Raw genomic sequence first — 13,289 nt, 5'->3', positions numbered from 1 at the left:
TTGTAAATGATAAAAAGACACGACGCTCTAACCAACAGAACTAATAGGCCTTTTCTAGATGAAAAAAAAGTGATGAAAAAAAGTTGGCCCATGCAAGTTTCGAACCTGCGACCTTCGCTTTATTAGCAGGACGCTCTAACCAACTGAGCTAACAGGCCTTGCAGAATGTTACAGATCTTCGCTGCACTGCCGTTGCATTTGCCTACTACACATAAACTATGACTTTCTTGAGAAAGCACATTCTAGTAACGACATTAACGGCTAATTTGCGTAAGTTGAATTGTAAATAAGAAAAAGACAGCTTTAACCAACAGAACTAATAGGCCTTTTATGCAGGTTTCGAACCTGCGACCTTCGCGTTATTAGCACGACGCTCTAACCAACTGAGCTAATAGGCCTTGCCGAATGTTACACATCATCACCGGACTGCCATTGCATTTGCCTACTTCACAAAAACTATGACTTTCTTGAGAAAGCACATTCTAGTAACGAACGACATAAACGGCTAATTTGCGTAAGTGAACGGTTGTAGATTGAGAAATAAGAGGAATCAAGACATAGAATTGTAAATGATAAAAAGACACGACGCTCTAACCAACAGAACTAATAGGCCTTTTCTAGATGAAAAAAAAATTGGTCAATGCAAGTTTTGAACCTGCGACCTTCGCGTTATTAGCACGACGATCTAACCAACTGAGCTAATAGGCCTTGCCGAATGTTACAGATCCTCGCTGCACTGCCGTTGCATTTGCCTACTTCACATAAACTATGGCTTTCTTGAGAAAACACATTTTAGTAACGAACGACATAAACGGCTAATTTGCGTAAGTGAATGGTAGTAGATTGAGAAATGAGAGGAATCAAAACATAGAATTGTAAATGATAAAAAGACACGAGGCTCTAACCAACAGAACTAGTAGGCCTGTTCTAGATGAAAAAAAAAGTGATGAATAAAAAATGGGTTTCGAACATGCGACCTTCGCGTTATTAGCACGACGCTCTAACCAACTAAGCTAATAGGCCTTGCCGAATGTTACAGATTCTCGCTGCACTGCCGTTGCATTTGCCTACTACACATAAACTATGGCTTTCTTGAGAAAGCACATTTAAGTAACGAACGACATAAACGGCTTATTTGCGTAAGTGAACGGTCGTAGATTGAGAAATGAGAGGAATCAAGACATAGAATTGTAAATGATAAAAAGACACGACGCTCTAACCAACAGAACTAGTAGGCCTTTTCTAGATGAAAAAAAAAGTGATGAAAAAAAATTGGCCCATGCAGGTTTCGAACCTGCGACCTTCGCGTTATTAGCACGACGCTCTAACCAACTGAGCTAATAGGCCTTGCCGAATGTTATAGATCCTCTCTGCACTGCTGTTGCATTTGCCTACTTCACATAAACTATGGCTTTCTTGAGAAAGCACATTTTAGTAACGAATGACATAAACGACTAATTTGCGTAAGTGAATGGTAGTAGATTGAGAAATGAGAGGAATCAAAACATAGAATTGTAAATGATAAAAAGACACGAGGCTCTAACCAACAGAACTAGTAGGCCTGTTCTAGATGAAAAAAAAAGTGATGAATAAAAAATGGGTTTCGAACATGCGACCTTCGCGTTATTAGCACGACGCTCTAACCAACTAAGCTAATAGGCCTTGCCGAATGTTACAGATCCTCGCTCTACTACTGTTGCATTTGCCTACTTCACATAAACTATGGCTTTCTTGAGAAAGCACATTTTAGTAACGAACGACATAAACGGCTAATTAGCGTAAGTGAACGGTCGTAGATTGAGAAATGAGAGGAATCAAGACATAGAATTGTAAATGATTAAAAGGCACGACTCTCTAACGAACAGAACTAGTAGGCCTTTTCTATATGAAAACAAAAGTGATGAAAAAAATTAGCCCATGCAGGTTTTGAACATGCGACCTTCGCGTTATTAGCACGACGCTCTAACCAACCGAGCTAATAGGCCTTGGCGAATGTTACAGATTCTCGCTGTACTGCCGTTGCATTTGCCTACTACACATAAACTATGGCTTTCTTGAGAAAGCACATTTAAGTAACGAACGACATAAACGGCTTATTTGCGTAAGTGAACGGTCGTAGATTGAGAAATGAGAGGAATCAAGACATAGAATTGTAAATGATAAAAAGACACGACGCTCTAACCAACAGAACTAGTAGGCCTTTTCTAGATGAAAAAAAAAGTGATGAAAAAAAATTGGCCCATGCAGGTTTCGAACCTGCGACCTTCGCGTTATTAGCACGACGCTCTAACCAACTGAGCTAATAGGCCTTGCCGAATGTTATAGATCCTCTCTGCACTGCTGTTGCATTTGCCTACTTCACATAAACTATGGCTTTCTTGAGAAAGCACATTTTAGTAACGAATGACATAAACGACTAATTTGCGTATGTGAACGGTCGTAGATTGAGAAATGAGAGGTATCATGACATAGAATTGTAAATTATAAAAAAACTACGCTCTAACCAACAGAACTAGTAGGCCTTTTCTAGATGAAAAAAAAAAGTGATGAAAAAAATTGGCCCATGCAGGTTTCGAACCTGCGACCTTCGCGTTATTAGCACGACGCTCTAACCAACTGAGCTAATAGGCCTTGCCAAATGTTACAGATCCTCGCTGCACTGCCGTTGCATTTGCCTACTTCACATAAACTATTGCTTTCTTGAGAAAGCACATTTTAGTAACGAATCACATAAATGGCTAATTTGCGTAAGTGAATGGTCATAGATTGAGAAATGAGAGGAATCAAAATATAGAATTGTAAATGATAAAAAGGATAAAAAGACACGACGCTCTAACCAACAGAACTAATAGGTCTTTTCTAGATGAAAAAAAAAGTGATAAAAAAAAAAGTTGCCCATGCAGGCTACGAACCTGCGACCTTCGCGTTATTAGCACGACGCTCTACCTAACTGAGCTAATAGGCCTTACCGAATTTTACTGATCCTCGCTGCACTGCCGTTGCATTTGCCTACTTCACATAAACTATGGCTTTCTTGAGAAAGCACATTGCATTTGCCTACTTCACATAAACTATGGCTTTCTTGAGAAAGCACATTTTAGTAACGAACGACATAAACGGCTAATTTGCGTAAGTGAACGGTCGTAGATTTAGAAATGAGAGGAATCAAGACATAGAATTGAAAATGATAAAAAGACACGCGCTCTAACCAACAGAACTAGTAGGAAATAAATTTGGCCCATGCAGGTTTCAAACCTGCCACCTTTGCGTTATTAGCACGACGCTCTAACCAACTGAGCTAATAGGCCTTGCCGAATGTTATAGATCCTCCTGCACTGCCGTTGAATTTGCCTACTTCACATAAACTATTGCTTTCTTTAGAAAGCACATTTTAGTAACGAACGACATAAACGGCTACTTTGCATAAGTGAACGGTCGTAGATAGAGAAATGAGAGGAATCAAGACATAGAATTGTAAATTATAAAAAGACACTACGCTCTAACCAACAGAAGTAGTAGGCCTTTTCTAGATGAAAAAAAAGTGATGAAAAAAAAATGGCCCATGCAGGTTTCGAACCTGCAACCTTCGCGTTATTAGCACGACGCTCTAAACAACTGAGCTAATAGGCCTTGCCGAATGTTACAGATCCTCTCTGCACTGCTGTTGCATTTGCCTACTTCACATAAACTATGGCTTTCTTGAGAAAGCACATTTTAGTAACGAATGACATAAACGGCTAATTTGCGTGAGTGAACGGTCGTAGATTGAGAAATGAGAGGTATCAAGACATAGAATTGTAAATTATAAAAAAACTACGCTCTAACCAACAGAACTAGTAGGCCTTTTCTAGATTAGTAGGCCTTTTCTAGATGAAAAAAAAAGTGATGAAAAAAATTGGCCCATGCAGGTTTCGAACCTGCGACCTTCGCGTTATTAGCACGACGCTCTAACCAACTGAGCTAATAGGCCTTACCAAATGTTACAGATCCTCGCCGCACTGCCGTTGCATTTGCCTACTTCACATAAACTATGGCTTTCTTGAGAAAGCACATTTTAGTAACGAATGACATAAATGGCTAATTTGCGTAAGTGAACGGTCATAGATTGAGAAATGAGAGGAATCAAAACATAGAATTGTAAATGATAAAAAGACACGACGCTCTAACCAACAGAACTAATAGGTCTTTTGTAGATGAAAAAAAAAGTGATAAAAAAAAAGTTGCCCATGCAGGCTACGAACCTGCGACCTTCGCGTTATTAGCACGACGCTCTAACTAACTGAGCTAATAGGCCTTGCCGAATGTTACTGATCCTCGCTGCACTGCCGTTGCATTTGCCTACTTCACATAAACTATGGCTTTCTTGAGAAAGCACATTTTAGTAACGAACGACATAAACGGCTAATTTGCGTAAGTGAACGGTCTTAGATTTAGAAATGAGAGGAATCAAGACATAGAATTGAAAATGATAAAAAGACACGCGCTCTAACCAACAGAACTAGTAGGCCTTTTCTAGATGAAAAAAAAAATGATGAAATAAATTTGGCCCATGCAGGTTTCGAACCTGCCACCTTTGCGTTATTAGCACGACGCTCTAACCAACTGAGCTAATAGGCCTTGCCGAATGTTACAGATCCTCCTGCACTACCGTTGAATTTTCCTACTTCACATAAACTATTGCTTTCTTGAGAAAGCACATTTTAGTAACGAACGACATAAACGGCTACTTTGCATAAGTGAACGGTCGTAGATAGAGAAATGAGAGGAATCAATTCATAGAATTGTAAATTATAAAAAGACACTACGCTCTAACTAACTTTGCTAATAGGCCTTGCCGAATGTTACAGATCCTCGCTGCACTGCCGTTGCATTTGCCTACTTCACATAAACTATGGCTTTGTTTAGAAAACACATTTTAGTAACGAACGACATAAATGGCTAATTTGCGTAAGTGAACGGTCGTAGATTGAGAAATGAGAGGAATCAAAACATAGAATTGTAAATAATAAAAAGACACGACGCTCTAACCAACAGAACTAGTAGGCCTGTTCTAGATGAAAAAAAAAGTGATGAATAAAAATTGGCCCATGCAGGTTTCAAACAAGTGAGCTTCGCATTATTAGTATGATGCTCTAACCAACTGAGCTAATAGGCCATGTAATGTTACACATCTTCACCGTACTGTCATTGCATATGCCTACTTCACATAAACTATGGCTTTATTGAGAAAGCACATTCTAGTAACGAACCACATGAACTGCTAATTTGCGTAAGTGAACGATCATAGATTGAGAAATGAGAGGAATCAAGACATAGAATTGTAAATGATAAAAAGACACAACGCTCTAACCAACAGAACTAGTAGGTCTTTTCTAGATGAAAAAAAAAGTGATGAAAAAAAATTGGCCATGCAGGTTTCGAACCTGCGACCTTTACATTATTAACACAACGGTCAAACCAACTAAGCTAATAGGCCTTGCCAAATGTTACAGATCCTCGCTGCACTGTCATTGCATTTGCCTACTTCACATAAACTATGGCTTTCTTGAGAAAGCACATTTTAGTAAGACATAAACGGCTAATTTGCGTAAGTGAACGGTTGTAGATTTAGAAAAGAGAGGAATCAAGACATAGAATTGTAAATGATAAAAAGACACACGCTCTAACCAACAGAACTAGTAGGCCTTTTCTATATGAAATAATAAAGTGGTTTCGAACAAGTGAACTTCGCATTATTAGCACGACGCTCTAACCAACTGAGCTAATAGGCCTTGCCGAATGTTACAGATCCTCGCTGCACTGCCGTTGCATTTGCCTACTTCACATAAACTATTGCTTTCTTGAGAAAGCACATTTTAGTAAGACATAAACGGCTAATTTGCGTAAGTGAACGGTCGTAGATTTAGAAATGAGAGGAATCAAGACATAGAATTGTAAATGATAAAAAGACACACGCTCTAACCAACAGAACTAGAAGGCCTTTTCTAGATGAAAAAAAAAGTGATGAAAAAAAATTTCGAACCTACGACCTTCGCGTTATTAGCACGACGCTCTAACCAACTGAGCTAATAGGCCTTGCCGAATGTTATAGATCCTCACTGCACTGCCGTTGCATTTGCCTACTTCACATAAACTATGGCTTTCTTGAGAAAGCACATTTTAGTAACGAACGACATAAATGGCTAATTTACGTAAGTGAACGGTCGTAGATTGAGAAATGAGAAGAATCAAAACATAGAATTGTAAATGATAAAAAGACACGACGCTCTAACCAACAGAACTAGTAGGCCTGTTCTAAATGAAAAAAAAAGTTATGAATAAAAATTGGCCCATGCAGGTTTCGAACCTGCGACCTTCGCGTTATTAGCACGATGCTCTAACCAACTGAGCTAATAGGCCTTGCCGAATGTTACAGATCCTCGCTGCACTGCCGTTGCATTTGCCTACTTCACATAAACTATGGCTTTCTTGAGAAAGCACATTTTAGTAACGAACGACATAAACGGCTAATTTGCGTAAGTGAACGGTCGCAGATTGAGAAATGAGAGGAATCAAAACATAGAATTGTAAATGATAAAAAGACTCGACGCTCTAACCAACAGAACTAGTAGGCCTATTCTAGATGAAAAAAAAAGTGATGAATAAAAATTGGCCCAAGGAGGTTTCGAACAAGTGAACGTCGCATTATTAGCACGACGCTCTAACCAACTGAGCTAATAGGCCATGTAATGTTACACATCTTCACCGTACTGTCATTGCATATGTCTACTTCACATCAACTATGGCTTTATTGAGAAAGCACATTCTAGTAACGAACGACATAAACTGACACGACGCTCTAACCAACAGAACTAATAGGTCTTATCTTGATGAATAAAAAAGTGATTAAAAAAAAGTTGCCCATGCAGGCTTCGAACCTGCGACCTTCGCGTTATTAGCACGACGCTCTAACTAACTGAGCTAATAGGCCTTGCCGAATGTTACTGATCCTCGCTGCACTGCCGTTGCATTTGCCTACTTCACATAAACTATGGCTTTCTTGAGAAAGCACATTTTAGTAACGAATGACATAAACGACTAATTTGCGTAAGTGAACGGTCGTAGATTGAGAAATGAGAGGTATCATGACATAGAATTGTAAATTATAAAAAAACTACGCTCTAACCAACGGAACTAGTAGGCCTTTTCTAGATGAAAAAAAAAGTGATGAAAAAAATTGGCCCATGCAGGTTTCGAACCTGCGACCTTCGCGTTATTAGCACGACGCTCTAACCAACTGAGCTAATAGGCCTTGCCAAATGTTACAAATCCTCGCTGCACTGCCGTTGCATTTGCCTACTTCACATAAACTATGGCTTTCTTGAGAAAGCACATTTTAGTAACGAACGACATAAACGGCTAATTTGCGTAAGTGAACGGTCGTAGATTGAGAAATGAGAGGAATCAAAACATAGAATTGTAAATGATAAAAAGACACGACGCTCTAACCAACAGAACTAGTAGGCCTGTTCTAGATGAAAAAAAAAAGTGATGAATAAAAATTGGCCCATGCAGGTTTCGAACCTGCGACCTTCGCGTTATTAGCACGACGCTCTAACAAACTGAGCTAATAGGCCTTGCCGAATATTACAGATCCTCGCTGCACTGCCATTGCATTTGCCTACTTCACATAAACTATGGCTTTCTTGAGAAAGCACATTTTAGTAACGAACGACATAAACGGCTAATTTGCGTAAGTGAACGGTCGTAGATTGAGAAATGAGAGGAATCAAAACATAGAATTGTAAATGATAAAAAGACACGACGCTCTAACCAACAGAACTAGTAGGCCTGTTCTAGATGAAAAAAAAAAGTGATGAATAAAAATTGGCCCATGCAGGTTTCGAACCTGCGACCTTCGCGTTATTAGCACGACGCTCTAACCAACTGAGCTAATAGGCCTTGCCGAATATTACAGATCCTCGCTGCACTGCCATTGCATTTGCCTACTTCACATAAACTATGGCTTTCTTGAGAAAGCACATTTTAGTAACGAACGACATAAACGGCTAATTTGCGTAAGTGAACGGTCGTAGATTGAGAAATGAGAGGAATCAAAACATAGAATTGTAAATGATAAAAAGACACGACGCTCTAACCAACAGAACTAATTTGTAAATGATAAAAAGACACGCGCTCTAACCAACAGAACTAGTAGGCCTATTCTAGATGAAAAAAAAAGTGATGAATAAAAATTGGCCCAAGCATGTTTCGAACAAGTGAACTTCGCATTATTAGCACGACGCTCTAACAAACTGAGCTAATAGGCCATGTAATGTTACACATCTTCACCGTACTGTCATTGCATATGCCTACTTCACATCAACTATGGCTTTATTGAGAAAGCACATTCTAGTAACGAACGACATAAACTGACACGACGCTCTAACCAACAGAACTTATAGGTCTTTTCTAGATGAATAAAAAAGTGATTAAAAAAAAGTTGCCCATGCAGGCTTCGAACCTGCGACCTTCGCGTTATTAGCACGACGCTCTAACTAACTGAGCTAATAGGCCTTGCCGAATGTTACTGATCCTCGCTGCACTGCCGTTGCATTTGCCTACTTCACATAAACTATGGCTTTCTTGAGAAAGCACATTTTAGTAACGCACTATGGCTTTCTTGAGAAAGCACATTTTAGTAACGAATGACATAAACGACTAATTTGCGTAAGTGAACGGTCGTAGATTGAGAAATGAGAGGTATCATGACATAGAATTGTAAATTATAAAAAAACTACGCTCTAACGAACGGAACTAGTAGGCCTTTTCTAGAGGAAAAAAAAAGTGATGAAAAAAATTGGCACATGCAGGTTTCGAACCTGCGACCTTCGCGTTATTAGCACGACGCTCTAACCAACTGAGCTAATAGGCCTTGCCAAATGTTACAGATCCTCGCCGCACTGCCGTTGCATTTGCCAACTTCACATAAACTATGGCTTTCTTGAGAAAGCACATTTTAGTAACGAACGACATAAACGGCTAATTTGCATAAGTGAACGGTCGTAGATTGAGAAATGAGAGGAATCAAGACATAGAATTGTAAATTATAAAAAGACACGTCGCTCTAACCAACAGAACTAATAGATCTTTTCTAGATGAAAAAAAAAGTGATGAAAAAAAATTTGCCTATGCAGGTTTTGAACCACCTTCGCGTTATTAGCACGACGCTCTAACCAACTGAGCTAATAGGCCTTGCCGAATGTTACAGATCCTCGCTGCACTGCCGTTGCATTTGCCTACTTCACATAAACTGTGGCTTTCTTGAGAAAGCACATTTTAGTAACGAACGACATAAACAATTAATTTGCGTAAGTGAACAGTCGTAGATTTAGAAATGAGAGGAATCAAAACATAGAATTGTAAATGATAAAAAGACACACGCTCTAACCAACAGAACTAGTAGGCCTTTTCTAGATGAAAAAAAAGTGATGAAAAAAAATTGGCCCATGCAGGTTTCGAACCTGCGACCTTCGCGTTATTAGCACGACACTCTAACCAACTGAGCTAATAGGCCTTGCTGAATGTTACAGATCCTCGCTGCACTGCCGTTGCATTTGCCTACTTCACATAAACTATGGCTTTCTTGAGAAAGCACATTTTAGTAACGAACGACATAAACGGCTAATTTGCGTAAGTGAACGGTCGTAGATTGAGAAATGAGAGGAATAAAGACATAGAATTGTAAATTATAAAAAGACACTACGCTCTAACCAACAGAACTAGTAGGCCTTTTCTAGATGAAAAAAAAAGTGATGAAAATAAATTGGCCCATGCAGGTTTCGAACTTGCGACCTTTGCGTTATTAGCACAACGCTCTAACCAACTGAGCTAATAGGCCTTGCCGAATGTTAAAGATCCTCGCTACACTGCCGTTGCATTTGCCTACTTCACATAAACTATGGCTTTCTTGAGAAAGCACATTTTAGTAACGAATGACATAAACGGCTAATTTGCGTAAATGAGCGGTCGTAGATTTAGAAATGAGAGGAATCAAGACATAGAATTGTAAATGAGATTTAGAAATGAGAGGAATCAAGACATAGAATTGTAAATGATTAAAAGGCACGAATCTCTAACCAACAGAACTAGTAGGCCTTTTCTATATGAAAACAAAAGTGATGAAAAAAATTAGCCCATGCAGGTTTTGAACATGCGACCTTCGCGTTATTAGCACGACGCTCTAACCAACCGAGCTAATAGGCCTTGGCGAATGTTACAGATTCTCGCTGTACTGCCGTTGCATTTGCCTACTACACATAAACTATGGCTTTCTTGAGAAAGCACATTTAAGTAACGAACGACATAAACGGCTTATTTGCGTAAGTGAACGGTCGTAGATTGAGAAATGAGAGGAATCAAGACATAGAATTATAAATGATAAAAAGACACGACGCTCTAACCAACAGAACTAGTAGGCCTTTTCTAGATGAAAAAAAAAGTGATGAAAAAAAATTGGCCCATGCAGGTTTTGAACCTGCGACCTTCGCGTTATTAGCACGACGCTCTAACCAACTGAGCTAATAGGCCTTGCCGAATGTTATAGATCCTCTCTGCACTGCTGTTGCATTTGCCTACTTCACATAAACTATGGCTTTCTTGAGAAAGCACATTTTAGTAACGAATGACATAAACGACTAATTTGCGTATGTGAACGGTCGTAGATTGAGAAATGAGAGGTATCATGACATAGAATTGTAAATTATAAAAAAACTACGCTCTAACCAACAGAACTAGTAGGCCTTTTCTAGATGAAAAAAAAAGTGATGAAAAAAATTGGCCCATGCAGGTTTCGAACCTGCGACCTTCGCGTTATTAGCACGACGCTCTAACCAACTGAGCTAATAGGCCTTGCCAAATGTTACAGATCCTCGCCGCACTGCCGTTGCATTTGCCTACTTCACATAAACTATTGCTTTCTTGAGAAAGCACATTTTAGTAACGAATGACATAAATGGCTAATTTGCGTAAGTGAATGGTCATAGATTGAGAAATGAGAGGAATCAAAATATAGAATTGTAAATGATAAAAAGGATAAAAAGACACGACGCTCTAACCAACAGAACTAATAGGTCTTTTCTAGATGAAAAAAAAAGTGATAAAAAAAAAGTTGCCCATGCAGGCTACGAACCTGCGACCTTCGCGTTATTAGCACGACGCTCTACCTAACTGAGCTAATAGGCCTTACCGAATTTTACTGATCCTGCTGCACTGCCGTTGCATTTGCCTACTTCACATAAACTATGGCTTTCTTGAGAAAGCACATTTTAGTAACGAACGACATAAACGGCTAATTTGCGTAAGTGAACGGTCGTAGATTTAGAAATGAGAGGAATCAAGACATAGAATTGAAAATGATAAAAAGACACGCGCTCTAACCAACAGAACTAGTAGGAAATAAATTTGGCCCATGCAGGTTTCGAACCTGCCACCTTTGCGTTATTAGCACGACGCTCTAACCAACTGAGCTAATAGGCCTTGCCGAATGTTATAGATCCTCCTGCACTGCCGTTGAATTTGCCTACTTCACATAAACTATTGCTTTCTTTAGAAAGCACATTTTAGTAACGAACGACATAAACGGCTACTTTGCATAAGTGAACGGTCGTAGATAGAGAAATGAGAGGAATCAAGACATAGAATTGTAAATTATAAAAAGACACTACGCTCTAACCAACAGAAGTAGTAGGCCTTTTCTAGATGAAAAAAAAGTGATGAAAAAAAATTGGCCCATGCAGGTTTCGAACCTGCAACCTTCGCGTTATTAGCACGACGCTCTAAACAACTGAGCTAATAGGCCTTGCCGAATGTTACAGATCCTCTCTGCACTGCTGTTGCATTTGCCTACTTCACATAAACTATGGCTTTCTTGAGAAAGCACATTTTAGTAACGAATGACATAAACGGCTAATTTGCGTGAGTGAACGGTCGTAGATTGAGAAATGAGAGGTATCAAGACATAGAATTGTAAATTATAAAAAAACTACGCTCTAACCAACAGAACTAGTAGGCCTTTTCTAGATTAGTAGGCCTTTTCTAGATGAAAAAAAAAGTGATGAAAAAAATTGGCCCATGCAGGTTTCGAACCTGCGTTATTAGCACGACGCTCTAACCAACTGAGCTAATAGGCCTTACCAAATGTTACAGATCCTCGCCGCACTGCCGTTGCATTTGCCTACTTCACATAAACTATGGCTTTCTTGAGAAAGCACATTTTAGTAACGAATGACATAAATGGCTAATTTGCGTAAGTGAACGGTCATAGATTGAGAAATGAGAGGAATCAAAACATAGAATTGTAAATGATAAAAAGACACGACGCTCTAACCAACAGAACTAATAGGTCTTTTGTAGATGAAAAAAAAAGTGATAAAAAAAAAGTTGCCCATGCAGGCTACGAACCTGCGACCTTCGCGTTATTAGCACGACGCTCTAACTAACTGAGCTAATAGGCCTTGCCGAATGTTACTGATCCTCGCTGCACTGCCGTTGCATTTGCCTACTTCACATAAACTATGGCTTTCTTGAGAAAGCACATTTTAGTAACGAACGACATAAACGGCTAATTTGCGTAAGTGAACGGTCGTAGATTTAGAAATGAGAGGAATCAAGACATAGAATTGAAAATGATAAAAAGACACGCGCTCTAACCAACAGAACTAGTAGGCCTTTTCTAGATGAAAAAAAAAATGATGAAATAAATTTGGCCCATGCAGGTTTCGAACCTGCCACCTTTGCGTTATTAGCACGACGCTCTAACCAACTGAGCTAATAGGCCTTGCCGAATGTTACAGATCCTCCTGCACTACCGTTGAATTTTCCTACTTCACATAAACTATTGCTTTCTTGAGAAAGCACATTTTAGTAACGAACGACATAAACGGCTACTTTGCATAAGTGAACGGTCGTAGATAGAGAAATGAGAGGAATCAATTCATAGAATTGTAAATTATAAAAAGACACTACGCTCTAACTAACTTTGCTAATAGGCCTTGCCGAATGTTACAGATCCTCGCTGCACTGCCGTTGCATTTGCCTACTTCACATAAACTATGGCTTTGTTTAGAAAACACATTTTAGTAACGAACGACATAAATGGCTAATTTGCGTAAGTGAACGGTCGTAGATTGAGAAATGAGAGGAATCAAAACATAGAATTGTAAATTATAAAAAGACACGACGCTCTAACCAACAGAACTAGTAGGCCTGTTCTAGATGAAAAAAAAAGTGATGAATAAAAATTGGCCCAT

At 39.2% G+C, this 13,289-nt stretch overlaps 19 non-coding genes across 19 annotated transcripts; all 19 read right to left on the bottom strand.

Moving 5' to 3' along the window:
• Positions 1-321: 321 nt before the first annotated feature.
• TRNAI-AAU (transfer RNA isoleucine (anticodon AAU)) lies at positions 322-398 on the bottom strand. Its single transcript has one exon. It is a non-coding gene; the product is annotated as a tRNA-Ile (tRNA).
• Positions 399-1,273: 875 nt separating this feature from the next.
• Positions 1,274-1,347, bottom strand: TRNAI-AAU (transfer RNA isoleucine (anticodon AAU)). The gene has a single exon. It is a non-coding gene; the product is annotated as a tRNA-Ile (tRNA).
• Positions 1,348-2,235: 888 nt separating this feature from the next.
• Positions 2,236-2,309, bottom strand: TRNAI-AAU (transfer RNA isoleucine (anticodon AAU)). The gene has a single exon. It is a non-coding gene; the product is annotated as a tRNA-Ile (tRNA).
• Positions 2,310-2,557: 248 nt separating this feature from the next.
• On the bottom strand, positions 2,558-2,631 carry TRNAI-AAU (transfer RNA isoleucine (anticodon AAU)). Its single transcript has one exon. It is a non-coding gene; the product is annotated as a tRNA-Ile (tRNA).
• Positions 2,632-3,556: 925 nt separating this feature from the next.
• TRNAI-AAU (transfer RNA isoleucine (anticodon AAU)) lies at positions 3,557-3,630 on the bottom strand. The gene has a single exon. It is a non-coding gene; the product is annotated as a tRNA-Ile (tRNA).
• Positions 3,631-3,896: 266 nt separating this feature from the next.
• On the bottom strand, positions 3,897-3,970 carry TRNAI-AAU (transfer RNA isoleucine (anticodon AAU)). Its single transcript has one exon. It is a non-coding gene; the product is annotated as a tRNA-Ile (tRNA).
• A 573-nt stretch (positions 3,971-4,543) lies between these two features.
• On the bottom strand, positions 4,544-4,617 carry TRNAI-AAU (transfer RNA isoleucine (anticodon AAU)). Its single transcript has one exon. It is a non-coding gene; the product is annotated as a tRNA-Ile (tRNA).
• Positions 4,618-6,325: 1,708 nt separating this feature from the next.
• Positions 6,326-6,399, bottom strand: TRNAI-AAU (transfer RNA isoleucine (anticodon AAU)). Its single transcript has one exon. It is a non-coding gene; the product is annotated as a tRNA-Ile (tRNA).
• An 818-nt stretch (positions 6,400-7,217) lies between these two features.
• Positions 7,218-7,291, bottom strand: TRNAI-AAU (transfer RNA isoleucine (anticodon AAU)). Its single transcript has one exon. It is a non-coding gene; the product is annotated as a tRNA-Ile (tRNA).
• Positions 7,292-7,542: 251 nt separating this feature from the next.
• Positions 7,543-7,616, bottom strand: TRNAI-AAU (transfer RNA isoleucine (anticodon AAU)). Its single transcript has one exon. It is a non-coding gene; the product is annotated as a tRNA-Ile (tRNA).
• A 251-nt stretch (positions 7,617-7,867) lies between these two features.
• On the bottom strand, positions 7,868-7,941 carry TRNAI-AAU (transfer RNA isoleucine (anticodon AAU)). The gene has a single exon. It is a non-coding gene; the product is annotated as a tRNA-Ile (tRNA).
• An 899-nt stretch (positions 7,942-8,840) lies between these two features.
• Positions 8,841-8,914, bottom strand: TRNAI-AAU (transfer RNA isoleucine (anticodon AAU)). Its single transcript has one exon. It is a non-coding gene; the product is annotated as a tRNA-Ile (tRNA).
• Positions 8,915-9,482: 568 nt separating this feature from the next.
• On the bottom strand, positions 9,483-9,556 carry TRNAI-AAU (transfer RNA isoleucine (anticodon AAU)). Its single transcript has one exon. It is a non-coding gene; the product is annotated as a tRNA-Ile (tRNA).
• A 250-nt stretch (positions 9,557-9,806) lies between these two features.
• TRNAI-AAU (transfer RNA isoleucine (anticodon AAU)) lies at positions 9,807-9,880 on the bottom strand. The gene has a single exon. It is a non-coding gene; the product is annotated as a tRNA-Ile (tRNA).
• A 615-nt stretch (positions 9,881-10,495) lies between these two features.
• TRNAI-AAU (transfer RNA isoleucine (anticodon AAU)) lies at positions 10,496-10,569 on the bottom strand. Its single transcript has one exon. It is a non-coding gene; the product is annotated as a tRNA-Ile (tRNA).
• A 247-nt stretch (positions 10,570-10,816) lies between these two features.
• TRNAI-AAU (transfer RNA isoleucine (anticodon AAU)) lies at positions 10,817-10,890 on the bottom strand. Its single transcript has one exon. It is a non-coding gene; the product is annotated as a tRNA-Ile (tRNA).
• A 553-nt stretch (positions 10,891-11,443) lies between these two features.
• On the bottom strand, positions 11,444-11,517 carry TRNAI-AAU (transfer RNA isoleucine (anticodon AAU)). The gene has a single exon. It is a non-coding gene; the product is annotated as a tRNA-Ile (tRNA).
• Positions 11,518-11,765: 248 nt separating this feature from the next.
• TRNAI-AAU (transfer RNA isoleucine (anticodon AAU)) lies at positions 11,766-11,839 on the bottom strand. The gene has a single exon. It is a non-coding gene; the product is annotated as a tRNA-Ile (tRNA).
• A 904-nt stretch (positions 11,840-12,743) lies between these two features.
• Positions 12,744-12,817, bottom strand: TRNAI-AAU (transfer RNA isoleucine (anticodon AAU)). The gene has a single exon. It is a non-coding gene; the product is annotated as a tRNA-Ile (tRNA).
• Between the last annotated feature and the right edge of the window lie 472 nt (positions 12,818-13,289).

This window comes from Cucurbita pepo, chromosome 1 (assembly GCF_057944985.1).
Source record: "Cucurbita pepo subsp. pepo isolate OVF chromosome 1, ASM5794498v1, whole genome shotgun sequence".
In the NCBI taxonomy this organism is placed as follows: Eukaryota; Viridiplantae; Streptophyta; class Magnoliopsida; order Cucurbitales; family Cucurbitaceae; genus Cucurbita; species Cucurbita pepo.
Note: the sequence above shows the minus strand (reverse complement) of the source record. Positions and strands in the feature narration are given on the sequence as shown.